This window comes from Balaenoptera physalus (assembly GCF_965194825.1).
Source record: "Balaenoptera physalus genome assembly, chromosome: 3".
In the NCBI taxonomy this organism is placed as follows: domain Eukaryota; kingdom Metazoa; phylum Chordata; class Mammalia; order Artiodactyla; family Balaenopteridae; genus Balaenoptera; species Balaenoptera physalus.
This window is the reverse complement of record NC_138890.1, coordinates 139,441,870-139,468,280: the sequence shown is the minus strand read 5'-3', so window position 1 is coordinate 139,468,280 and position 26,411 is coordinate 139,441,870. Positions and strand designations below refer to the sequence as shown.

At 35.7% G+C, this 26,411-nt stretch overlaps 1 long non-coding RNA gene across 1 annotated transcript; it reads left to right on the top strand.

Annotated features, from left to right (window-relative positions):
- On the top strand, positions 1-26,411 carry LOC309657941. The gene is made up of 2 exons (XR_014261979.1): positions 1-1,696; positions 3,235-26,411. It is a non-coding gene; the product is annotated as an uncharacterized lncRNA (long non-coding RNA).

The window sequence follows — 26,411 nt, the reverse complement described above, 5'->3', positions numbered from 1 at the left end:
TCTCTCTATTCCTCTATAACTTCAAATACCTTTAGCATCCTTCTCTTCAGCCTTCTGAGGTCAACTAGATATCTCCAGAAAAAAGTGTGTGGGCAACATGAATTCTGGCATGGGAGGCAAAAGATCTGGTTTTTAAACAAAACTAGAATAGAATTGGCTGTTTACCCTTGGGCCAATTCTGTTCCCTGGTATTACTTTTATGACCGATTGGCTGAACTAGGTTCCTACTAAATCTAACAATCTATGGATCTGGGGTGCAGAAAGTAGAGAGGAATACGATGAGAGGAGAACAAGAGTAAAATGTTGTTATCAGCAAGGGCAGAAAGGTGTAGATCAACTAGTTCACCTCTACTGATGCTCGAGTTAAGTCGTCGCCAGCTCGAAAAGCCTCTGTCGGCACACTCCTCAGCACAGATACCAAGAAAGCCGTTCCTCATGCCCCCTGCAAGAAATAAACTCTCCCTTTCTGATCTCACTTAGGGTGCTGTTCCCTTTATAATCAATGAATGGCGTCTACCTTTGATTGTAATTCTTCATGTGTATCTCATCTCAAAGTACATATTAAATAAGTGAAAAAATAAATTAATATATGAAAAATTATTATGTTAATCTTATTTGGGTATAGTAAGTAAATCAAAATTAGAATGCATCTGGCTATGTCTTCCATGCCTGAGAAAATTAAAAGGTTGAACAAATTGTTTGAAAGGCATTACAGAGTCTTTTCACAAAGCAGAGAAGAAAACATTAGTATCCAAGCAACCCAGATAAAATGCTTTTGAGTCTGGCAAGCTTAAAGTAAAAAAAAAAAAAAAAAAAAAAAAAATTAGATATACACTTTAAGAGAAAAAGTACTGGTAATTATATCCCACTTTAAGACAGGCAAAACTAAAGTCTCAGAGCCTTCAGTCTATCACTCAAACATTTATTGAGGTGCTGGGAAAGAGACAAAACTATATAAAACATAGCCCCTCGATTTAAGACAGTTCTCAGCTAATTAAGAAGATAAAACTGAAGACAAATAATTCTTTAAATAAGGTGGAAGGCAGATCAAGTGCCTGAGTAGTGTATTAGCTCAAAGTAGCATGACTTTTCAAGGAGTAAGACCTGCTTTAGATCTGGCATGGGGCAAGGCATCAGAAAAGACTTCATAAAGAGGAGCAACTTGAATTCTACCTCGAGTAGAGAGATGATACCCAGGACTTGCCTGAGGGAAGAGGAGTAGTGTGTGTGTGCGTGCGTGTGTGTGTGTGTGTGTGTGTGTGTGTGTACACACATGCTTTCTTGTTTTCTTTGCTGGATATATTCTGTTTGCCCCTTTGGATCCAGGCTTCAGCTGCTTTCTGTTGGGAGAATGACCTGATTGGACTATAGCAGAGGATTCTCTCATGCTTCTTGTTGGGTTTGGCTGGACAATGGGGAGCCCGTGAACAAAATCAGAGGGTCCAGGAGGAGGAAGTCAGAGTATCTATTCCCCTAGATCCTGTATTGAGTGATTGTCTCAGGCTGACAGTGTTGCTGGACCAAAGTCATAGCTATTTTTAAGACAATCCTATTTACACAACAATTTTGCTTCCAATTTCTAGTAAGTACCCTTCCCTAGACCTAAGATTAGTTAATAACCATACTGTTACTAACCCTAGGGTACTGCATTATTCTCTGTAGATCCTCTGTAGCTTGCCCAAATCTTTGTAAATAGGTTTTTTTTTTTTTTTTTTTTTTAATTTCTGCTTTTCAAAAGATACTTTATTTATTTATTTTTTTTTAACATCTTTATTGAAGTATAATTGCCTTACAATGGTGTGTTAGCTTCTGCTTTATAACAAAGTGAATCAGTTATACATATACAATATGTTCCCATTTCTCTTCCCTCTTGCATCTCCCTCCCTCCCACCCTCCCCATCCCATCCCTCTAGATGGTCACAAAGCACCGAGCTGATCTCCCTGTGCTATGCGGCTGCTTCCCACTAGTTATCTATTTTACATTTGGTAGTGTATATATGTCCATGACACTCTCTTACCCTGTCACATCTCACCCCACCCCCTCCCCATATCCTCAAGTCCATTCTCTAGTAGGTCTGTGTCTTTATTCCCGTCTTGCCACTAGGTTCTTCATGGCCTTTTTTTTTTTTTTTTTTTTTTTCCCTTAGATTCCGTATATATGTGTTAGCATACTGTATTTGTTTTTCTCTTTCTGACTTACTTCACTCTGTATGACAGACTCTAACTCCATCCACCTCATTACAAATACCTCCATTTCATTTCTTTTTATGGCTGAGTAATATTCCATTGTATATATGTGCCACATCTTCTTTATCCATTCATCTGTCGATGGACATTTAGATTGCTTCCATGTCCTGGCTATTGTAAATAGAGCTGCAATGAACATTTTGGTACATGACTCTTTTTGACCTATGGTTTTCTCAGGGTATATGCCCAGTAGTGGGATTGCTGGGTCGTATGGTAGTTCTATTTGTAGTTTTTTAAGGAACCTCCATACTGTTCTCCATAGTGGCTGTATCAATTTACATTCCCACCAACAGTGCAAGAGTGTTCCCTTTCCTCCACACCCTCTCCAGCATTTATTGTTTCTAGATTTTTTGATGATGGCCATTCTGACCGGTGTGAGATGATATCTCATTGTAGTTTTGATTTTCATTTCTCTAATGATTAATGATGTTGAGCATTCTTTCATGTGTCTGTAGGCCATCTGTATATCTTCTTTGGAGAAATGTCTATTTAGGTCTTCGGCCCATTTTTGGATTGGGTTGTTCGTTTTTTTGTTATTGAGCTGCATGAGCTGCTTGTAAATCTTGGAGATTAATCCTTTGTCAGTTGCTTCATTTGCAAATATTTTCTCCCATTCTGATGGTTGTCTTTTGGTCTTGTTTATGGTTTCCTTTGCTGTGCAAAAGCTTTTAAGTTTCATTAGGTCCCATTTGTTTATTTGTGTTCTTATTTCCATTTCTCTGGGAGCTGGGTCAAAAAGAATCTTGCTGTGATGTATGTCATAGAGTGTTCTGCCTATGTTTTCCTCTAAGAGTTTGATAGTGTCTGCCCTTACACTTAGGTCTTTAATCCATTTTGAGTTTATTTTTGTGCATGGTGTCAGGGAGTGTTCTATTTTCATACTTTTACATGTACCTGTCCAATTTTCCCAGCACCACTTATTGAAGAGGCTGTCTTTTCTCCACTGTATATGCTTGCCTCCTTTATCAAAAATAAGGTTGTAAATAGGTTTTTAATAAAATAATTTTTGAGTTATTTTAATGTGAACATGCCATTGGTTTTCTACTGGAACACTAACTGATACCTATGGCCCTAGTGGTGAGTAGGGCTGGGACAAGGGCGTGTGCACACGCTGTAGGACGATCAGAATACAGAGATTCTACCTATTGGGGAAGTCAGAAGATGTTAACTTGGAGTAGGTAGAAGATCATGAACAGTTCATCTCCAAAACTGAATGATAGAATATTCAGAGACATCTTTGAATACAGATGAACAGGAGAATGAAGTTTTGTAACTTACTACCATTTTCTACACCTCCTTCCTTGTTTCCTGAGCTCCAGGTTTCTCACAGGTAGATCACGTGATTAAGCCTCCTCAGGTCCTTGTCTTCCACTCATCCTACTCTAAGATGTTCATACTTGAAGAGTTTTCTAAAATAAGATTATTGATGTGGGTACTCAGATGTCATAAAATCAACTGAAATTATATGTGAAAAACGTAGTTATATGTAAATTTTTCTTGTGAGAGAGAATCATTGATTTTCATCAGATACATAACAGGGCCTATAATTCTCCACCCCTTGAGCCACCCCCCACACTGTTTCAGTGTGAATGATTGTTAATTTCTGATACAAAACACATGAAGGAATGTAGTGGCATACTGAACACTGTAGATATGTAGTGCACACATTTTGTAGTATTGGTCCACAACGCAGCAGTGTCCTGTGGTGCTCTTGAGTCAAACTACCTTGGCTCTGATCATGAATCTAATTAGCTAGGTGACATGAAAATCTTTCTTAACATTTTGATCCTAAACTTTCTCATGTATAAAATCAGAATAATAAAATACACCTACAGCAGAGGAACATTATGGGAAATAAGTGAGATACAGTTCATGAAAACTCCTTGTAAACTCTAAAGCAATAGAACCCCATCCAGGAGATTTTTATTTTAAATGGGACTTTTGCCGTTTAACCCAGATAGTTAGCCTCTAATGTTGGGTCCCAGGTCCCATTGTTTTGTATATATTTGTAAATTACTTTACATCATATCAGAAAGTGATTGCTAATTTAAACTGATCCTGAAAATAAAGGTCTTCTGAAATTCTTCTCATGACAATTTCTACAAAATTAATTGTAGTAATCTCATGTTATTTTACTTGAAAGTATTAAAAAAATTGGATTTAACATTTCTGAAAGTGCTTTGGCAGGAGTAGTATGTATTAAGTCATATATTATCATTTTCTCACCCATTTCATGAAAGTTTATGAGGCATTTGAAAACCACATTTATTTTAGTGCCTTGAATAAATTCATTGTTGTGAATCTGAGACAAATTATCATTGTGAAGAATGAAAGATTATTCAAGTTCAACTTCTTTTATTATTGTATTATTCTGAACAATTTGCCAAACTTCTTTCAGTTTCTTCAACTAAATTTTGGATATTAATGTTTAGTTCATACAAAGAACAGAGATAAATTCTGTGCATCTTCTTTAAGCTTCTTTTGCACCCCTCCCCCAACTGTGGAGAACTGCCCGTAGGCTACTGGAGCTGCTATTCAGAGTAAAAGTGTGAAAAGCCTGGGAGTTTATATTCTTCTCACAAAGATCTTTAATGAATGACTGACGAGTGCAGTGCCCTCATCTAAAATCAGGATACACCTGAGGCATAAGTTTCTAGACTTCTCCTGTAGGATCAGGAGATGCTAGCCCCCATAGGGCTTTGCCTAAATCCCTCCAGGTTGCCTTCTTTCCACTTTTTCCCCCTACTTACCCCATCCCCTTACTGGATTCATCTAGGAGCCCTTTGTCAATAAATCACTGGCACAAGGATCCTCATCTCAAGGCCACCTCCCAGGAAACTGCCTAAGACATACAGTGTCCAGAAAACTGTATACAATTGACAGAGGGGTTATCATAATTATAGCAATATTAATATCATTAGTTCTAAAAATAAAGTAAATTCCAAATGTGCTTATTTTATTCCCATCAAATAACTCTTGGAGAACCTAGATTACTGTATTTTAGGATCAATTAACTGCATTCACCCAAGGCCATATACATATTTAATAAAAATATAAATTCTTTGGCAGGAAGGGATATGTGGGAAAGTATCTTGACCAAATAGATGCCAAATGCCATATCTCTGATAATCCTTGTGAAAACTCTCTAGCGTCTGGTGAAATTAAAGTGATTCCCCATCTTTCAGTTAATGTAATTATCTTTATAGCTTTATCTACAGACTAATCAGATAATCAAACTTTGGGTTACATTTCTATACAGAAAACAAAACCACAAAGAATCTTTATGTAGTTAAAGGGCAAAATATTATTAGAGAGTTGAGTGAAAGGGCCATGAATCAGGAGTCCTCAGTCCTGTTCCAACTGCTGACTTCATGTGCTCTTAAGCCCATTGCTTAATCTAATTTTCTCAATATTTTATAAGATGAACTCTGCCCTTTATTTTAAAAGATAAACACATTTCAAATAATGATAAATTGATTAAGTTTCTGTGCTAGCAAGTGTCACATTAAGCTTTAAGATGAATCATGATTTATGAGTAATTAAGTATATTTGCAGATTGCGTTACTCTGAAGAACTGCAATTTTTATCTGACTTATTGCATTGATTCTGATGAGGAAGGCTGAGACTTGAGCTGGACAGAGGCGACTGTGGGTTCGGAGTTAAGCAGCAAAGATTTAGGGTCAGAAGTGGTTTATATTTCCCTATGTAGTTCAGCAGTAGGAACTATTAGAAATCCTTATTACCCAGCATTTCCTTATCTACTAAACAAGTCCACTCAGTTATTATTTGTACTCCTGAAATATCTTGTTTAACTTTCCTGAGACAGATACATTTATTATTCCTATTTTATAGATTGGCAAACTGAGTTTAACTTGCCCAAGGTCTCGTAACAAATAAGTAGTGGCGGTGGGATTTAAATCCAACAGTCTGAGTCCACAATTTCTGCTCTTATCCATTATGATATTCTGGTATGAGAAGAGGAGAAAGTGAAATGTTCCCATGGGAGAAGGGGTTGTGTGTTTACACAAACATTGGTTAGAGTTAGGTTGGAAGTATCTATCACCTTGTTCTAATAATTCGAGTATGCATTGTGACATTAATAAAGTAACTTTTTGAGTCTTAAATTTTTCCTTTCTTTGTTATACCACGTCCACAAAAAGCATACGGTGAGAGTGAGTTCCTGAAACTTGTAACAGGTTTCATATATTTTTCTTTCTTTTAAGAATATTAGGGCTTCCCTGGCGGCGCAGTGGTTAAGAATCCGCCTGCTAAGGCAGGGAACACAGATTTGAGCCCTGGTCTGGGAAGATCTCACATGCCGCGGAGCAACTAAGCCCATGCGCCACAACTACTGAGCCTGCACTCTACAGCCCGTGAGCCACAACTACTGAGCCTGCACTCTACAGCCCGTGAGCCACAACTACTGAGCCTGCGTGCTATAACTACTGAAGCCTGCGCTCCTACAGCTCATGCTCCTCAACAAGAGAAGCCACCACAATGAGAAGCCCGTGCACCGCAACTAAAGAAAGCCAGCGCACAGCAATGAAGACCCAACGCAGCCAAAGTTAAATTAATTAATTTAAAAAAAGAATATGATTTATTCTATCACAATTGTATTGTCAAACATTAAATTGTTCTATGATGTGGACATTTTTACTTATAGACTTAATGTTTAAAAAAAATACAAATTCTTACTATACTCCCCAATGAAGTTTTGCAATTCCAAATATTGTGTTTCCATGGCACTGTATGCCAACTGGGACAGAGTTTCAATATTTTTCTTTCTTTTGCTGTTTTTGTTTTTGATTTGTTTTACGATATGTGTATTTTCATCAAAGAAACTGCTAAAAAGTTGCTAAGAGATATAAAAAGATTTACATAGGAAACCAAGAAGTGTCCTGGGAGGAAAGGAATAAAATGAAATGTCAGACTATTGCATCTTGAAATGGAATATGAAGTATTTCTGACAAATTGAAGTGACTTAATCTGAGGTCATGGCAAAAAAGACACTACGAGCTGTAGAAGGTAAATTCTTCATGAGTGAGGGGATTCCAAACTAGTGCTTCAGATGCAATACCAATCCGAATTTGTCACTAGAGGTGTTGTGGTTTACACACAATGAAAATCCTTCCTGTTCCAGCCACCCTGGCCCTATGTAAATGTTGCCTGTGTATGTAAATGAAAAGAGCTGTTTCAGGAAAGAGCTCAGAATCAAGAGGTCCAGGCAAATAGTGTCAGAGTGGCAGGTGAGATTGTAACAGGGAAGAGCCAAATCTGACTACATGTTGGATCTTTTTCTTTTACTTTAACCTTTGCTTTCTACTGCTTTTGTTCACTAAAAGGATACTGTCTATACATAATGGCCTGCCTCAGGGAACCCTGCCCCTCTGCCTGAATGTTAAATCAAAGTGCCTTTGTTCAGGGAAGCATCCTGACCCCATCCACCTGTGCACGGCTGCAAGAAAGAAGAAATTAACACATCCCCTCCCCGAGGCTGGCCATTCCAGGGGACTTTTGCAAATCTTATGGCCTTTTTACTTTCCTTCCTCATCTCCTCCCCCTCTCTGTTCTATAAAAGAAACTGGCATCCAAATCCCAATAAGATGGGTTTTTTTTTGAGACATTAGTCTGTCATCTTCTCCGTCTGCTGGCTTTCCGAATAAAGTCATATTCCTTGCCTCAACACCTTGTGTCCCGATTTATTGGCCTGTCATGCAGCGAACAGAGCGAGTTTGGACTCGGTAACAAGGTCACAGCCTAGGAAACAACAGGCAAAAGGGTCTTTCCTTTTCTCCTGCATCCTAAAATGAAGCTGGATCGCAATAAGACCTCACGACTCTTTCCTCAAATCACACATTTTAGAAGGCGGTGGACAGCACCAGATTACCAGATTGATGTTGATAAAAGAAGGAAGATATTTCAGAAGACATGTGTTGGGAAGTTCAGGGTTGCTTAATTTCTAAGGTAGATGTGATATTAATTAATACCCCAAGATAATCAAGGAGACACATAGATTACATTAGTAGGAAACAATATACTCTCTAAGTCACAGGTGATACATTGGACCAGGAGCCTGAAGTCTTGGATTTGAGTTTGAGTCCTACACTGAGAGCCCAACCATGCCATAGGTGAGATGCCTGCAGCCCTGTCATCAGTGTCTAAGAACAGACACTCCTAAAAGCAACAACGAGGGCTGCTCCAACCAGTATGTAACCTTTGCCACTATGAGGATTGCGAAATGAAAATTAGAGAAGCTAAAAATATTACAGGACCTCACATGACAAGGAGAGAAAAATCCTTACCCGTAAAATCTTAGCTAATGCATATTAAATGCCTGTAACATTCTTTTGATGACATATTTAAGCTTTCTCTATACTTCATCAATTACTATACAGAGGAAGAAAATAATTTGCAATGCTTTATGGAGGAAAGCTCATCCTGCAATAACTTTTTAATTTGAATTATTGTGTCAATTAAATGTAGACATTCAGCTAATGGAGTTTTATCTTAAATCAAGTTATGTGTGGCAACAAGTTTTTACAACAAGAAAGCCTTTTATTACAGAAGAAAATAAAGTTCAGTAGGAGTTCTGACCTATGCAACTCACCAGTAGTTCCCAGCTTGCCTTAAGAGAATTCCATTTTGAATGGCCTCATGCTCCACTGAATGGCAAAATTTCAAAGGTTACTTAAGCTAATACAATCAGCCCAACAGTCCGCATAGAACTTTCAAGTATCAAAGCTAAGGAACTGTTGTGTCCTGAGAACACGGAGCAAACAGAAACAAAGGGTAGATATTCAAAGTAGTCAATTAAAGGTCGTTTCTACATAAAAAGAATTCAACAAAATAGCCATGTTTTACTTGGTTATGTACTAATAAATTTCTGGACTAAACAGCTCATATTTCAATACATATTTCCTCCTTATTCTCTGGCTCTTGACTGTCTCCTTTAAAAAGTGTTCAGGATTCTCTTGACCTAAAATTGTCCAACTATGGGAGAGACACCCAATTAAGTCTCCCCATTGGGCTGTGAATGCCTTAGAGGTGCGGACTGGCTCTTACGTTTCCAGTGCATAGCAGAGCACCTGGCATCAAAGCAGTGTTTCAATTACTGGATGAACTGAAATGCCTAGTTCTCCTCTCACCTTTGACTTTTTCTCTTCCTAATCATCCTTTCTTCTTTCTTTTCCTCTTCTGATTCTCTAATTATAAACGTTCCTCAAGATTCTGTGTTGGACCTTCTTTGCCTCTCATATATGGTATCTTTTATCAATGCCATTGGTAGTGATGGATCAAACTTGATATGCCATTTCTTCTAAGAGATCTTTCCATATCCTCCTCAATTAGATGAATTTTCCTCTCTCTTTTACCCATAGTATTTTGTACCCCAATGTATGTCAACTCAGTTTATTTGGCCCTACATAATAGTAACTGAAGGACTTGACAATATATTTACGTCAAGAGTGACTGCTGTCAGAAATTAAAACCATTGATAACCATTAATCCAAAATAATATAAACCATGTTGTTTACTGAATCGTAAATGAAGGTCCAGTTTTTAATCGGAGGGAACCATTTCAAACCAGAAAAAAAAAATGTATATAGTTCTAAAATCACTGAATGAGAAAAAAATAGGGACTAAAAATTACTCTCTACAAGTAGAGTTAAGTTTATTTGATTATTACCTTTTTAAAGTTTCCCCATTCCGATTACTCCTTTTTCTGCTCACTCTCAGCTGACAACTTTGCTCCTTATTTTACTGAGAAAACAGAAGCAATAGGAGAGAATTTCCACAGGTGCCATGACCATAACTATCAAGGTCTCTCTCAGCACATCATTCTGTCTTTACCCGAGTTATTATTGAAAAGCTGTCAGTGTCCCTATCTAAAACCAATTCCTCCACTGATGCACTGATCCCAACTCTTCTACCGCTCAAAGACAATTACTCCAGTAATTGTCCACACTGTCTCTTGAATCATCAGTTCCTCACTTTTCAATATACCCTTCCCATAACAAACAAATGTGCTAACCTACCTCTCATCTTGAAAACACAAGCAGTGAAGGAAGGAGGGAAAGAAGGAAGGAAGGAAGAAAGGGAGGGAGGGAGGGAAGAAGAAGAAAAGAAGAAAGAAAAGACCTCTGGATTTCACGTGTGCTATCATGCATTTCTCTTTTCACTTTAAAAATAAAATACCGGGCTTCCCTGGTGGTGCAGTGGTTGAGAATCTGCCTGCCAAAGCAGGGGACACGGGTTCGAGCCCTGGTCTGGGAAGATTCCACATGCCGCGGAGCAACTAAGCCCGTAAGCCACAACTACTGAGCCTGCGCGTCTGGAGCCTGTGCTCCGCAACAAGAGAGGCCGCGACAGTGAGAGGCCCGCGCACCGCGATTAAGAGTGGCCCCCGCTTGCCGCAACTAGAGAAAGCCCTCGCACAGAAATGAAGACACAACACAGCCATAAATAAATAAATAAAATTTAAAAAATAAAATAGAATAAAATACCTGTATATATTTTCTTTACTACTTTTCTCCACTTCTTATACCCCTATCCTCGCAAACTTGCTTTAATCCAGCTTTGACCTCACTGCTCCACTGAAATAGCTCATCTCAGGGAGCCAAATGAATGCATATTGATAAATCTAATCATTAATTCTCAATCCTCATTTTTTTTTTAACTTAATGTGTGGCATTTCACAACTGAAACACCTTCTTCACTGGGTTTCACAGCTGAGGATTAACTTCTCCAAGTCCAGTCACTTGAAGACTGGCCTTCATGAGAAGGAGATGGCATCCCGGAAAAACTCCAAGGAAATGGGCTACAGTCAAGTGCTTAATGCAATGAATTCAGGTGCTCCCTGAACCATGAATTTGAAAGAGCAGAACAGGTAGGCTAAGGTTCTACCACATCACACAGCTGCAACAATAGGTATGGACCTCACCTTTGCCTCCTGATCATACTAGGGGAGGAGCCAGTGCTACACAACCTAAAAGCTTCACACCCCAGTGGGCAGAATCCCTTTCTCCAAGTGTGGTATCAGCCCACTGGGTCCTTGTGCCCTTCCAGTGAGTGATGTTTTTCAATTTTATTTGGTAGTATTTTATTTAAATGTTGTGTCTATATTCATCATAGAATTGGTATACAGTTTTTAAATGTTTTGTATTGCCTTTATCAGGTTTGATATCAAAGATAAATTGGCATGATAAAATCAATTATGGAATTCACTATCATCTCTGTCAGAGATGAATGGGAATTGGTACTGGGAAATGGGTAGTTATTTTTCCAAAATTCTCTGCCTGAATCTCAATCACTATTAAAGTGTACTTGAATCAATTTTCTTTAATCATAATCTGAAATTTTCTCAAGGCAAAATATTCCTTAGTATCCTATGAGGTCCTTTAGGAAGCCCAGACTCTTGCTTTCATCCTTAAAGCTTTATTAATGAGTAAACAGTATAAATTTTATTATATTCACATTTCCCACTCTAAAATGCATGAAAATTGACCTCAGAATAAAGAGGTCTAAACCATTATTTTTTGTGTGCCCTGTTAATAAAGATTTCTTTCTTGGGTGCTTTTGGTTTCTCCCAATATCTCTCCTAACCCTGTCTATCAGTGTATATTTTGGGCTCAAGAATGGAGAACCAAATTCCATCTTTAGAAATTGTATCTATATTGGTAAAGAGAAGTATCAGGAGTAATTGACTGATATATTTGCACTGGTGAATTAAAACCCTAAGCACTACTTTCCCTTTCAATGTAAGAGTTTTGCTCTTAGTTATATAACAAATATATTTTATTGTTCCTAAGTGGAAAATTACTATATAAAAATTATTTTTTCATTTAATTTTCTTTCATTCCAATTGAAACAGGTTTTATAATTCATAATAACTTAATCCTCACAAAATAATTCAAAGAGAGTTTTAGTGAAGTTAAAAAAAAGCATTTCCTCTGTATTCTCTGTTATGCATCTGCTCATAGATAGGTAAGAGGTCATAAGAGAATTGTAGATTTAATATTCTAGTGCAAATAAGATGTAGTGTATCAATTTGGGGGCATTCAAAATAGCTCTAATAAGACTTCCTGAATCATTGAATTCAATCTCAACATAATTTACTTTAGGAAATGCTAAGTGAATGTCATTAACCACTCAGCATATTATATCTTAGAATGTCTTCAATCTTGCTTCTATTTTATTTTAAATGGTTGGAAGAAAATTGCATTATGAGTTTACTCAAGATCTGGGGAAAAATAAAAGAATTTCTCATAAATACTATGAGTCAAATTTAAAGCCATATTAATACAAATATGCTTTTACTGTCACTGAGTAAAATGCAAACTCATTGCTTTGTTGTATTCATTGCGATGACAACCAAGTCAGCTATAGGCTTTGATTGTCTATTTAGAAGAGAATTACTTGGTAATTAATACTAGATAAATTTATTCATCAAGATGAAATGAGAATGTTCATTCTAAATGAGATAATACTGTTTTGTCTTCATTTAGGATGTGACTCTTTAGTATGACAGACATAATGAGAAATGGGAATTACCTGGTCCTACTCCCTGTGGAGACAAGAACAGAGGACAGGACATAAGTTAACAAAGACTCAGAGGTTAACAACTAAATCAAAGAACAGCAAGGTAATGCACTGAGCTGAGGGGGTAAAAGGGAGGTGAGGGTGAATCAGGGAAAGTGGGGGCAAATAGATCAGTTCAAAGGCAAGGAAGAGCTGAATCAGACACAGCGATGTGAATAAAAGGTCAGAAGAATGACAGAAAAACCTAGTAGTATAGAAGAGAAAAATTAAGTTATAGGAATTTAGGACACTGTCGAGTTTATACCTAAGATAGGATATATTGTTCTCTGTATTAGTTTGTACACGACACATATATTTACAGAGTGTGGCATGAGGAACCCTCCAATAAATCATACTTTTATTTTGAATTATTTCATTCAACTTTCCTTTACCAAGTGTGGTTTATCCAATATAAGGTAATAAAGAACATTTTTAATTTTAGATAATCTTCTCACACTCACAGGCTCTCCGAAAATTCCGATATCTTCTGTAGGTATACAAAAATTAAAGGAAAAATGTATTAAAAGTAATTGACAATAATCTTTTAATGTATTACAAATCTACAAATTAATGAAATTAGATCATCTTTATTTTACATGTATCCAACCAATTGAATCTTTGCAAATTAAGAATCAAGATGTTTGGGATTGTGATGTTTCATGTGTAATGATAAAATTTTTACTTTAAATCTTCTAATTAATTGATTAGCATGCTCACACACTTCCATGGGCATTATTTTGTAATTCAAAATAATTGACTATTTTTCTCTGTAAATTACTTCATTTGTCATAAGCCATGCCATGATTTATTCTTAATGCACGTTTCAAAAAGCAATAAAGATAATTTGTTCTTTTGTGACATCAACTTAAAATAAATAACTACAGTCTTTAACTACACATGAGGTAAGAATGTACATTTGGAAATTAAAAAATAATGGAAGAGATAAAATAAATAAACATATTTCAATTGAAATGGTGTAAAAATTAGAAAATGACCAGATAAGTATAACAGTTTGCACACTTAAAACAATTATTTTCAGTCACCAGTGTCATTTTTTAAAAAGCATCGTCATTCTCTGGCACCTAGTTGTGCATATGCAAGATAGGTTAAGAAAACCATGCCTCTCGTTCCCTTAAAACCTCCCTCTCCAAAGAATACTTCATATGTTGAAAATGGTGATGGTGCAGAGTGGAAAAGGAAAACATTCTTTACTTCTTTACAAATGAATGTTTGCGATTTCAATCAGAAGTTTATATCTCTCATGCAAGCTAAACAAATATTTTATATGCTATTTTATAATGTGAGATTGCATTTCTATTTCAGAAGATAAAGTAGACAATATATAATAGGATCTCAATAATCTTGACAATTCATTCTTTTACTCAACAAACTTTCTGAGTGTCTACTTCATACCAGTCATTTTTCAAGGAACTGGGGATACTGTAAATTACCAAGCAGATAAAATCTCTGAATTCGTGGAGTGTACATTCTAGTTTAAAAAGACACAAAATATACAGATATAGAATATGTATTGGCTCCATCTTCCTGTTCACACTTTTTGTCCTCAGCAGTGTCCCTTCTAATTAGTTCATCCCCTGAGGTCAATGTAATTATAGTAATTATATATTTATTTTCAAAAAAGTACTGTTTATTTTTAGAATAATTATTTTGATATGATACTTTGTCAAATGTGTCAATAAATATTAGTTAGATATATATACATATTAAGTTTTCTTTTTATTAATTCTTTTCCTTGGTGCTAATTATTCTGTTTTGTTAGCTTGGTGTTCTTAGATGTATTGTCCTATCTCAAAGGAAAGGTCTAGCATGAATTCTGGGAGTACATGCCACCAAAAACTTCCATTTCAGAGAGAAATCTTTTTGGGTTTATCTTAGGGGCCAACTCCATAGTCAGTCAAAAACTGTTTCTCTATTTCCTTCTATCACCCCAAACTCTCACCATTATTTGGAATTAATTTAGGCACTGATATGCTTTTCCTATAGCTCCAAATCACACTTGGAGTATTAAGATAAATGTTTTCATATTGTTTAGAATTTAACACCAAGGCTTTATTACAAATTATACAACATAGTGCAAAACTCAATAGCTACAGGAAAGTAGAGGCAGATACAGATCTGCTCTAAATGCAAACTTTTAATTCATTTCTTCTGATGAGCATGCCAGACTTTTCCTGTTATTTATATTTGTTGACTCTGACCTGATAGTTTCTCTGAGGCTTTTTAAGGAGCTCAGTTCCCTTCTTCCCACCTAGTATGATGTTGGTACCTTTCTCATCTATGTTTTTATGTATTACCCTGTGCTTACGTATCCATACATGATATGCAATGTTTTCTTAAGTGGTCTTAAATTTTACATGCATTATTTCATACCAAACAATTTTTCCACTCAACATTATATTTTTGAAATTTCTTCACAAGGATACATTTAGCTCTAGTTCATTCAGTTTTACCATATGATTCTACCATTAATTTGTTTTTCTTTTCTCCTAATTAGCACTTCCTAATTCAGATGCTTCTTATTTTCCCCAATATATTTAAAACTTAAATTAACCAAATAATTCTTGTCTCTTATGCACATCTGCAAGAGTTAATCTAAATCATCAGTTCTCAAAGTTTAGTCTGAAGGCCCTGGGGTTATTGAAGGTTCTTTTTGGAGCATATGTGAGGTCAAAGATATCTTTATAATACTACTAAAAAATCATTTGCCTTCTTCATTCTCATAAGTATACATTCTCATAAGTGAACTCACTGAATCAATATTTTCCAAATATCCAATGGGTGATATAACAAAATTATGCATGGTTATAAGACCTATTCAAAGTACAAGACAGATCAATGGATCTTAGTATAAAAGAGTACCAAATGTTTACTGACATGGCTACAGAATCCACACTGTAAATGAACATTTAAAAAGTAATATTTATTGAGTTCTGGTGTAGCATAAAGAGGAATATCCATAATTATATGAAAAGGCTATTCAAATGTTCCTTCCTTTTCAACCGAACAACATCTGAATCAGCATGAATGTAGATGTAATACGAGAATCTAACTGTGTTCTACTAAGCCAGATAAAGAGATGTAAGCAAGGCCACTCTTTACACTAATTTCTCTCTTTTTTGAAAAAAATTATTTTTCATTAAATGTTATTTTAAGATGCAATGAATTTATTATGCTGTTTTAAAATAAATCGATGAATAAACTTTTCTCAAATTTGAGAATTAAACTGTCCTTAAACTTAATTTCTCTAGGAATAGAGAATATATATATTCTCTACGAATATATATATAAATTCATATATTCTACAAAAGCAAAATTCTTAGAGGTCTTCAAATAATTTTTTAGAGTTTAAAGGTGTCCTGAGGCCAAAAAAGTCTGAAAACCATTTAACATAAGGGTATACAGCTAGCAGTAAAAATAATAAGGTGTAGGATACGTGGCAACTTTAGCATATACTGAAAATTATTCTTCAGTACTGTTGTACCAAATATAATGCCACAAGCAGTTTGCAAGGATCCTTATTTTTCCATATCTCTTGTAACATTTGGAATACTGAAAAAAATTGTATTTTGTTTTTCAATATGATGAGTGTGAAATGATATCTAATTGTGTTACTTTTTTTACTCCTGCTTAGGAGGAAGGACATATTGCTTCTTAAACCAGATTACAAAGCATGCTCCAGCTCATAACAGCCCAGTTAGCTATATGAACATCATGTACTTGCTTTTCAAAGAGTACAAGTTTCTCTCCCCACCATTTTCATATACTGGAGCTCAGCAAAATATCTCCACAATGTGTGGTAACAAAGAATTTTGGATAGAACAGGGAGATGGCTTTGTGAACATGTTTCACCCTGACTGGATTATCTGTAGATCTGTTTTCTTTAAATAGCCTAGATAATGCAAGATTAGCTGCATGTCCTCACTAAAGTGATGTTTTGGCTTCTCCGTAACAGTGAAGTAGGTCAGACCACATTATTAGAGAAATTAATATGGTCTAGAAGAAATAGTACAGGCTGCAGAGATAGGAAACCTGCTTCTAGTTTCATTCCTTAATTCTTGAAAGCAAATATTAAGAAAAACAAAATAATTATTTTATAATTTAAAGTTGTTAAAATTGGTTGACTACATTTTAATAGGAAGAAAACAATAAAAATTTCAGGATAAAAATGTATGTGAGGTCAAATTAAAATGTTTAAAGGAAAACTCTACTAGCGTTTAAAAATAAGAAGAGAACTTGCAACCAATAAAAAATAATGGAAACTAGATATTTTAAAAGATTATAAATGTACAACAAAAAAAAAATAAAAGAAAGATGGAATTTAGTATCACAAAAATAATGAGTCATATCAGAAGAATAAGATTTGTGGAAAAGATTAAAAGATAAAGGCTAAAATAGTGGTTAAGATTTAAAATTTTTAAAAATCAAAGTAAAGTAAAATATAAAAGATGGTTGATATTAAAATGTAAAAAGTACCCACGTTTAAAAAAACCAAAAATCTTAATGTTAAAAAATGGGAAAATTTTATCATCAAAACGTGCTCTTATTTTACACAGATAAACGATAGATAGATGATAGGTAGCTAGACAGACAGACATATATAATGTGTATATGCAGAGCATAACTTTTTAAGATGACTATTTTCATATTAAAATTACAAATTAAAGTCAAAAGAAATTTCTAGATTAGGTCTATCCTCCTTCTAGGCAGCAGCTGAGAAAGGGAATTTTCTACTTAAACCTTCAACTAATGCCCCTTTGTAAGTCCAGCTTACATTCTAGGTCATGAGGACTGATTCTACTCCTCTGTTTAGTCCCAGATACTGTGGTGTTCAGGTTTCCTAGGATGAACAATCTCTCAGTACAAACCCAGATGGCTAAACCCGATTATGCTTCCTATAATCTGAAGTCATTTAGAAATAGTAGAAATAGCATCACTAATAACCTGAGGGTACTGACAATGTAAGAAATTTACTCTCTATTCTGCTCAAAGTACTTCTCCCTTTACCTGACCCTCAAAACATGTGGAAATCTTGGTAGAAATCAACTATCTCAAATTCAAAGCCGCTTCCAAAGGTCATCAATCAGCACCTGTGTTATTTTTCCTATGGCAGGAACTCAGTCTTATGTACAGATCATAGTCACTTGAAAGAGACCATGTTGCTGCAAATTCAGGACAAGAACTGCAAATTGACTGTTTTTATTTTAGCTCAACTGGTGACCTATTTACATGTTAAAATGAATTTAATTTCTACTTATACAGTAGTATAGTCTACATGGAACTTGAGTCCACAAATATTATAAATATAATATCCAAATTATTTAAAGAGCTGAAAATGATAAAAAATCTACGTAATGACACCTGAAGTTGTGTTATGAAAAAAATTCAATATGAAAAGATGCTCCACATCACCTGTCACCAGGGAAATGCAAATTAAAACAAAAATGAGATACCAATACACACCTATTAAAATGGCCAAATCCAGAACACTGACAACACCAAATGCTGGTGAGAATGTGGAGCAACAGAAACTCTCATACATTGCTGGTGGGAATGCAAAATGATACAGCCATTTTAGAAGACAGTTTTGACAGTTTCTTACAAAACTAAACATGCTCTTACTACACGATCCAGCAGTTGTGCTTCAAAGGAGTTAAAAACGTATGCCCACACAAAAACTTGCATGCAGATGTTTATAGCAGCTTTATTCATAATTGCCAAAACTTGGAAGCAACCAAGATGTGCTTCAGTAGGTGAATGGATAGATAAACTCTGGTATATCCAGACAATGCAATATTACTTAATGCTAAAAAGAAATGAGTTATCAAGCCATGAAAAGACAAAGAAGAAACTTAATGCATATTACTAAGTGAAAGAAGTCAATCTGAGAAGGCTAAATACTGTAGGATCCCAACTGTATGACATTCTAGACAAGGCAAAACTACAGAGACAATAAAAATGTCAGTGGTTACCAGGGAGAGGGGGCACAAGAGATGAACAGGCAGGGCACAGAAGAATTTTAGGGCAGTAAAAATATTTTGTATGATATTATAATGATGGATCCATGTCATTATACATTAGTCTAAACTCACTGAATGTATAATACAAGAATGAATCCTAATGTAAACTATGGACTTTGGGTGATTATGATGTGTCATTGTGGTTCATTTTTGTTTAAAAAAAAAAAAAGTACCATTCTGATGAATGATGTTGATAATGGAGAAGGCTATGCATGTGTGGAAGCTGAGGACATATGGAAATCTCTATATTCGCCTCTCAATTTTAGTGTGAACCTAAAACGCCTCTTAAAATATTGTCTTTAATGATATATATATATATATATATATATATAAATTCAAAATACAATTTAAAGTAATTACACCTTGTTGCTACAAAAAATAAAGGTAAAAAACCAATGTATGAATTCATTTAGCATTCAGTAATACATAAAAATTAAAGTCATAATCACTGCATCAAATCATCTACATCAAAGTGTAGATGGTACTCTATGATCTTTAGACTATTCTAAATTTTAATTTACTAGAATTAAAATAATTCTGTGATTAGGTCATAGATATCCCATTTGTATTCCCTGGCCAAATTTTTCTCCTTCTCTCCCTGTGGATCTTCAGTTGTATTCTGCCCTTGGAGAAGCACCCTGCAATGCAGAAGATGAGGATTTAACTGATTAAACCCTGTCAAAGATTAAGAGTCTCTGTATGTTCCAGTTATGTCAAAATCCACTGGATCTAAGAGCTAAAAATAACACTAAGTATCTCCTTGTCACTTGGGTTTTCCAATATTAGCACAAACAGATTTTAAGAAACAACCATCTGTGTTAGTAACTTGCCACTGTTTTTTTATATATATGTGTGTATATATATTATATATATATACACACATATATGTGTGTATTTATATATATACACACATATATACATACATATGTGTGTGTGTGTGTGTATACATACACACAAAATAAGCCTTACCCTGGATAAGGGGAAGAAAGAGCCTCCAAAATGTTATTTTTGGACTTCAAAAAAACTGCTTAGAAATGTAATAGATAATATAAATGCATAAAAAATTGTACAACATTTTTAAATGAACACAAGGATGTCGATTTAATGTATTAACAAATTTGTTTCAAAAATAACTGCAATAGGATTCATGGACTATATTTGAGGGAATTGCAAGAAGTATTCTAAATCTGGGACTCTGTTTCAAGAAGATGAAATTAGCCCACCCGTTTATTTCTCTTGCCTTAAAAAAAAATTCATTGAAATATCCAAAGAAATTAAAAAAAATTTTTTTAAAAACAAACCATAGTACTAATGGAAGATGTGAAGGACATCACTGAAGCACCAAAGCACTGAGGAATTTCTGGAAGAGATACACAAGAAGAGATCAAATTGATGGTATAAAACAATGATTGCTGGGCACACAGCATGTGGCTTATAAGCAGAAAGGGTCTCAGTGAGAAATAAATAGAAAAGTTTAACTGTCAAGTTCAGAAATGTTGGAGCTGAGGTACCAGAGCCACGGGTGGTCAGTGCGGATAACTGAAGGACTTGTGAAATCACAGTAGTGTCCAGAATGACTTTACACAGTTCATGCTAAATATACTGAGGCATTTTTCTTAACATGGGTGGTAGGGCCATGAAATAGCCAAGATAAAAAGGGAATATTGTCCTACTTAGATTTGGGCAGGCACAAGAAATAAAGAGAAAAACACATCCTGCACAGTATAGTAGCTAACTTCCCATGTCACCATGATAATTGCTTCCATAATTCTCATTGGCACTAAAGGATCTAAGGGCACACAGCCACAACTAAAATCCCACCAGCAGAAGCTGGAAGATAAATGGGTTCAACCATGACATGGATTGGGGGTGTGTGGGAGTGAGAAAAAGAACCTGATGGGTCCTCCAGTTGAATACTCCCTAGCAACCAAATGTACAAACCTGTTAAATGTCTGTGGACCAGGAAGGAAGGCTCCCAGTCAGTCAGTGCCCACTTGGTACATACAGAGTGAAACTTGCTCAAGAATTTCCAAAAACATTTTTATATTTCAAGGGGGACCCTCAGAAGATAAAAACTTAACTGAAAATTTTGCATAGGGCACCCCCCACCGCCTGCCTCTGGCAATCACTAATCTAAAATGAGTAAAGGGGATCAAAAGGTACAAACTTCCAGTTATAAAATAAATAAGTCATGGGGATGTAATGCACAGCATTGTTGCTATAGTTAATAATACTATATCGCATATTTGAAAGTTGCTAAGGGAGTTCTCATGAGAAGAAGAAAAAATCTGTACGCATGGTGACAAATGTTGACTATTCTTATGGTAAACATTTTTCAATATATGTGAAAATCGAATCATTATGTCATACATCTGAAACTAATATAACATTATATGTCAATTATATCTCAATAAAAAATTGCACAGAGAACTCACTCTAGTTATTAATATGTGTCAACACAAACTTTAATTACATGCAAACAAAATTAAACTAATTTTTTAATGACAGGCTTTAAAAAAAACCTAGCTATATTGTCAATGACATTTAAGAGGATGTGACATCAATTAAATCATAATATTTCATCCATAAAAAGAGTAGGCTAAATAGCAAGGAACACAACTGCTTAATCATGAGGTAAAGAGTATGCTTAGTTTTGTAAGAACCGTCAATCTGTTTTCCAAAGTAACTGTACCATTTTGCATTCCCACCAGCAATGAATGAGAGTTCTTCTTACTCCACATCCTCTCCAGCACTTGGTGCTGCCAGTGTTTTGGATTTTAGCTGTTTTAATAGCTGTGTACTGGTTTCTCATTGCTGTTTTAATTTTCTAATGACATATGATGTCAAGCATCTTTATATATGCTTATTTCTTTTTGTATATTCTTTGATGAGTTGTCTGTTTAGATCTTCGATCATTTTTTAACTCGTTTGATTTTTTATTGTCGAGTTTTAAGAGTTCTATGTATATTTTGGATACCAATTTTTTTAATCAGGTAAGTGTTTTACAAATATTTTCTCGTAGTCTGTGGCTTGTCATTCTCATTCATAGAGCATAAGTTTTTAATTTATCCAAATGAATTTAAAACAAAAAACTTCACACAAATGTTTATACAACTTTCTTCATAATTGCTAAACTTGGAAGCAACCAAGATGTTCTTTAATAGGTGAATGGATAAAAAAACAAAACAAACAAACAAACAAAAACTGTAGAACTTCTATAAAAGAGAGACTTATACAGCAATAAGAAAAAAAGAAGTAAGATATTTCACTACAAAAAGACACAGAGGAACCTCAAAAGTATAATGTTAAGTGAAAGAAGTCAATCTGAAAAGGCTACACACTGTATGATTCCAAATGTGTAGTATTCTGAAAAAAAGAAAAACTATGGAGAAAGTAAAATGATCAGTGGGTTGCCAGGGGCTCACGGTCAGTCAGGGGGAGGGAAGAGAAGGAGGGACAAAGAGGTGGAGCACAGGAGATTTTAGGGCAGTGAAACTATTCTGTATGATAGTGGTGGATACACATCATTATGCATTTGTTAAAACCTATAGAATGTACAAAGAATGAACCCTAATGTAAACTGTGGACTTTAGTTAATAATAATATACCAATATTGGTGCATCAATTATAACAAATGTATCATACCAATACAGATGGAAATAATAGGAGAGACTGTGTGGGGGAGGGAATACATGGGAACTCCTTGTACTTTTCAAATGATCTTCCTGTAAACCTAAAACTGCTCTGAAAATATAAAATTTATTAATTTTCAAAATAAATAGCCTGCCATGTAAAAAGAATAAAAATAGTTCTTTTTCTTTAAAATTAACACTTTTTGCGGGGGGTGGCCACGGCACAGGGCATGTGGGATCTTACTTCCCCGACCAGGGATTGAACCCATGTCCCCTGCAGTGGAAGAATGAAGTCTTAACCCCTGGACTGCCAGGGAAGTCCCTCAAATTAACACATATTGTTAATAGAGATTAGAATACACCCAACTTAAAATCAAAATGTTGTTTAGGAGTTGAACTCTGAGACTTTGTCAAGAGCAATAGGAAAAAGAAATTTTAAAAAAACCATAATAGCTCTGTTGAGGTATAATTTCCATATTATAACATTCACCCATTTTAAATGAATAGTTCAATGATTTTTAGTAAATTTATAAAGTTGTATAACCATTACCACAATTTAATTTTTAAAACATTTCTATCTAACCCAAAAATATCCCTCATGACACTCTGTAGTTAATCCCAGTTCCCACTCCTGGCCCTAAGCGACCACTGATCTGCTTTCTGTCTCTATATATTTGCCTCTTCTAGACATTTCATATAGATGGAGTCATTCAATATGTAGTCTCTTGTGTCTCTCTTCTTTCGTTTAATATAATGGCTTTGAGCTTCATCCATGTTGCTGCATACGTCAGTAGTTTGTTCCTTCTTCCTTCTGAGTAGTGTTCTATTATATAGATATACCTCATTTTGTTTATCCATTTAATAGTTGATGGATTTTGAATTTTTTTTCATTCTAGCACTGTTATGAATAATGATAGTATGAACGTTCACAAACAATTCTTCTTGTAAACATTTATATTTTAGTTCCTTGGATAGATAATTAGAAGTGTAATTGCTGGATTTTATATTAAATATACATTTAATTTTTAAGAAACAACCAAACTGTCTTCTCAAGTAACTTCAACATTTCTCATTTCTACCAGAAGTATATAGTTTCCATTTTTTCCCCATATCCTTGCCATCATTTGTTATTAACAGCCTTTTGGTTTATATTCTTTCTAGTTGGTATATAACAGCATCTCATTGCAGTTAGAAATGGAAAACTTGAGAGAAAACCACGAAAAGAAGAAAAATTAAAGACATACAAAAACATCCGAAAGGATTTTCATAAAATGAAACTGAACACAATGAAAAAAGAATAACAAAGATGTGGTTTCAATGACAAACACTGAATAAAGAGAAATACCCATATACCGAGATATGTTTTTGGTGAAATTTACCAACTCCAATGATAAAGAAAAAAGTCATGATAATTTCTAGACAGACAAATATTTTACCTGCAATAAAGATAATCAGATCAATATCAGTCTTATTACTTACCATGCTAAATTCTGGGAGACAATATAGTAGCATTTATGGTATTGAAGACAGATGATTTTGAACTTAGATAACCAGCCCAATTACCATTCTGCCCAAAAAGGCAAAAGAAAGTCCCAGTCAACTTGTCCGGGAAAAAAATAGAGAAAATATTATAGTTAAATTAAAACATAAAAATAAAAGTCAGAATATAAGAATCAAGAAATGGTACCAAGGCATAAATGTCATATAAACAAATAATTGCAACAATGTGTAATACTGCTACACACATAAGGTGCTATAAGAACACAAAGGAGAGACATTTCAACAGTGAATATATGAAAGTGGTCACAATATGTGAAGATTTTTATATTACAAATTAATTCCTATAAGAAATCATCCACAATGAAAGAAACACTAAAAAGCTAAGTAGACAAAACAACTCTACCAGTTGAGAATTTTAATCTATGCCATCCCTAAATAAGGATGGTGGGCATGTGAACTAACTGTCCACAGTGGCCAAGATGAAAGTGATATATCAACACGAAAGCATGAACTTCTACTTACCGAAGCCCATCTAGCAACTACTGCCTCTGAATGCCCAGTCTAACAGCAATAGAGATCAATGCTGAGTCCCTGATATGGCACTCTTCCTCAAGGATACCAGTTTGCAATCAGATGGTAAGTTGACAATGCTATTGTCATCTTTTTTCGAGCCCCTTTCCTCGAAAAAATCAGAGATTTTTTTTTTTCATGAGGATAAACATCTATTCCAAGTGTTGGTTGGTCTTTCTTGCCGACTAAATGCCTGGTTCACAGGCACGGAATCACACACAATATAGTATCTGACCAGGAAGTTACAGTGGGCACATGACCATCAGATCCACTGGCCATATCACAAACTACACCATCCCAAAGCAGGCTGGTCTCACTGAGCACTGGAATAACCTTTAGCACAGCTAAACTAAAGCACCACTTCAGAGGCAACACTTGGAAAGAATAGGGTGCAATCCTTTAGGATGCAGCACATGCAGTAGACCATAGACTTCCATATGGCACTCTGTCTCCTATACAAAGAATACAAAAATCAAAGAGGTAAAAGCAGATGTGGCCCCAACTGCCATCCTGCTCAGTGATCCACTGGGGAAATTGAATCCCTGCAACTCTGTTTGTAAAACTTTAGGCTGAAGGTTTAGAAGTCCTGGTCTCCAAAGGAAGCATACTCTTTCCAGATTGCACAGCAATGAGTCCACTGATTTATAAACCATGGCTGCCAGCAAGGCACTTCGTATTCCTGTGTCCAGAGAGCATCAGTCAAGAGAAGTTAACATTGTGGGAGGGGTAATTTATCAGCAGGAAAAAGAGGGCTTCTTTTACACACGTGGTTAAGATGGAATATATCAAAGTGATCAGTAGAATCAAAGTGATCACTTGAGTACCTTCTGGTTTTGTACCTTTCCCTATCTTAACTGTGAATGGACACACATAGCAACTCAGCCTGAAAAGAGCTTAATCCTTCATATGCATTCCCAACTATAAATGTATTGCTCATTTAATTTCATTTGGAGGACCCAAATTATCACAGGAGGGATAATGTCTTATTTGTTCTTATATTTTCAGCACTTTGGAGATACAGAAGTTATATGTATCCTATTTTATATGTAGAACCCTACAGAGGGTCTGGCATACATATTCAGTGCATATCTGTTGAATGAATGAAATCAAGAAATGCTTATTGGGGACCTCCCTGGTGGCACAGTGGTTAAGAATCTGCCTGCCGATGCAGGGAATATGGGTTCGATTCTTGGTTTGGGAAGATCCCACATGCCACGGAGCGACTAAGCCCATGCACCACAGCTACTGAGCCTGCACCCTACAGCCCGCAAGCCACTACTACTGAGCCTACGTGCTGCAACTACTGAGCCCGCATGCTGCAACTACTGAAGCCTGTGCGCCTAGAGCCCGTGCTCCGCAACAAGAGAAGCCACTGCAATGGGAAGCCTGCACACCGCAACGAAGAGTAGCCCCTGCTCGCCGCAAATAGAGAAAATCCACGTGCAGCAACGAAGATCCAACACAGCCAAAAAAAAAAAGAAATGCATATGGAATTAATTAGAGTCATATCTAAAAGAGTAACTAACTATAATATAATAAAATAAAATGTTTAGCTTAGGGGCTTCCCTGGTGGCGCAGTGGTTGGGGGGGTCCCCGTGCAGGGGACACGGGTTCGAGCCCTGGTCTGGGAGGATCCCACGTGCCACGGAGCAACTAGGCCCGTGAGCCACGATTACTGAGCCTGCGCATCTGGAGCCTGTGCTCCGCAACAGGAGAGGCCACGATGGTGAGAGGCCCGCGCACTGTGATGAAGAGTGGCCCCCGCTTGCCACAACTGGAGAAAGCCCTCGCACAGAAACGAGGACCCAACACAGCCATAAATAAATAAATAATAAATAAATAAAAAAAA